General features: G+C 46.4%; 1 protein-coding gene across 1 annotated transcript in view; it reads right to left on the bottom strand.

Annotated features, from left to right (window-relative positions):
- Positions 1–2500, bottom strand: part of LOC128701011 (DNA-binding protein D-ETS-6) — a 10078-nt gene that overhangs the window by 6451 nt on the left and 1127 nt on the right. The window lies entirely within an intron of this gene.

Genomic DNA, 2500 nt, shown 5'->3' with positions numbered 1-2500 from the left:
TCCAATCCACACCAACCCTTCAATGAGAGTTATCTCCCAGCGATAACGAGATAAAGCCTATTTCCAGGAAACGGGAGATATCTCTTATCTCGAAGGCCAGTGCTCAGAGTCCAGCTGAACCAACATATACACTACGTAGTACGTATTGTGTTTTTTGTTCGTGGATTTGTAGGATTTTTGTTGTTTTAAAATCTTAAACAGTATTTAGGAAAAAATTTTGTGTGCTAGAGGATAGGAATGATCGCGATGAGGGAGGATGAGAAGGATTGGAATGAGAAAGGATGGGAAAGATAGGGATGAGTGCAAGAGATGAAAGAGGAAGAGGTGAGAGAGGAAAAGGTGAGAGAGGAAAAGGTGAGAGAGGAAAAGGTGAGAGAGGAAAAGGTGAGAGAGGAAGAGGTGAGAGAGGAAGAGGTGAGAGAGAAAGAGGTGAGAGAGAAAGAGGTGAGAGAGAAAGAGGTGAGAGAGGAAGAGGTGAGAGAGGAAGAGGTGAGAGAGGAAGAGGTGAGAGAGGAAGAGGTGAGAGAGGAAGAGGTGAGAGAGAGAGGAGAGAGAGAGAGAGAGAGAGATAGAGAGAGAGAGAGAGAGAGAGAGAGAGAGAGAGAGAGAGAGAGAGAGAGAGAGAGAGAGAGAGAGAGAGAGAGAGAGAGAGAGAGAGAGAGAGAGGGAGAGAGAGAGAGAGAGAGTAAAAGTCATGAGTGATGAAGGAGTGTACATACCGAGCCACTCCCAGTAAGAGACCCTTCACACAGAGAGAGAGAGAGAGAGAGAGAGAGAGAGAGAGAGAGGGTGACATGCCTGGCTGCCTGGCTTAGGGTGCGACAACTTACCATAGTCCCGCCGCACCTTCATAGTCACCCCATAAAAAATACCCCGTTTTCTGTTCACTTTCTTACGATTTCATTAACCCACTAACATATTCGCTTATTGTTTCGTTCATAATCGCTCCCGGACTCTATAATTACGCTATAACTTCGCCTGGAGAATACATTATAATAGTTATGGTATATATGATTGTATATTTAGTGGGATCAGCGCGATGCAGAGCGATTAAAAATGAGGTGATTCGCAGTAAGAATCTGATGTCAGAACTGAGAGGCGGTTCTATTTATACTTGACTTTTAATTAGTATTTTTTCTCCGAAGGGAGGAACAGGGGAAGAACACAAATGTGTGTTCTGTAACATTCTTTTCCTACTTCCTCGCCTGTCACAAGCATATGTAACTCGCACGCCTTATACGGCGTGCGCTTTCACACAAGTGTTACAATGAGTTCATTGTTGACGCGACTGTGTGACTCAGAGGACTCTTGTGACAAGGAGGTGGGGGCCGTGTCAGAGTGATTATGATGGCGAGGGAGAAGGCGGAGGGGGAGGGGGATGAGGAAGAGGAGGAGGAGGGGGACGAGGAGGAGGAGGGGGGGAGGATGACGTAGAGAGGGATGTCAGGTACGTAAGTGGGTGTGGGATGAGTGTGCGAGAGAGAGGAGGGGGGGACATGCCAGTAGGCTTAATGTAGTGCTCTACTATCCTTATGCTCCTCGATTGAATAAGACGAGGAGGAGGATGAGATAAACTAGGAGGAAGGAGAGCCTATTACATCTCCCCTAACTAAACAAATAGAATCTAACCCAGACAGGACTCGCAGTAATGGCTTCAAGTTGGAAAAAAAATCTGATTTAGAAAGGCTAGAGGGAAGCACTGGTTTGGTAATAAAATTGTAAATGAGTGGAACAATCTCCAGAGTAACGTGATTGAAGCTAAAACCTTGTGTAACATGAGTAGGTGTGAGTGTGTGTGTGTGAGTTGGACTTGCCTGGCTTGGGCCAGCAGGCCCGCTGCAGTGCTCTTTCTTTCAGGTACATATGTTGTCTTCATTTTCGAAAGGGTAAATCTGAGATCGGTAAATCTACATGTGTTTTTCCCTAATGAGTGGGTGCAGAGCCGGATGTGACGTGTGTGTGTGTGTGTGTGTGTGTGTGTGTGTGTGTGTGTGTGTGTGTGTGTGTGTGTGTGTGTATCCCCCAACTTTCAGGTCGACCGGATGTCCTGTCAAACACTGAAAACACAAGTGTCAACAGGTGGGGCAAGCCGCAGATGTCAAGATGTTAGTCACGTCATGGAATAGGTGTTAAGAAGTGAGGGACGCTACAGAACAGGTGTTGAGGTGTGGAAAAGCCACAGAACAGGTGTTAAGAGAGGTGAAGGACGAAAGAGAACAGATGTTAATAGGTTAAGGACGTCATGAAACAGGTATTTAGAGGTGAGGAGCGTCAGATAACAGATGTTATGTCACATAACACGTGTTAAGAGGTGAGGGACGCACAGAACAGCTGTCACATCATACGACAGGTGTTAACACGTGAAGGACGTCACGAAACAGGTATCAACACATGAGAGACCTGGAGGAACATGCCTAAGCAGGTGTTAATATTTAGAGAAGAGGCAGGAAGGCGTCAGCACACCTATCAGCAGGTGTGGAGCGCCTCAGTACACGTACAA

This window comes from Cherax quadricarinatus, unplaced genomic scaffold (assembly GCF_038502225.1).
Source record: "Cherax quadricarinatus isolate ZL_2023a unplaced genomic scaffold, ASM3850222v1 Contig220, whole genome shotgun sequence".
NCBI lineage: Eukaryota > Metazoa > Arthropoda > Malacostraca > Decapoda > Parastacidae > Cherax > Cherax quadricarinatus.
The sequence above is the reverse complement of the archived record's forward strand: the minus strand, read 5'-3'. Positions and strand labels throughout refer to the sequence as shown.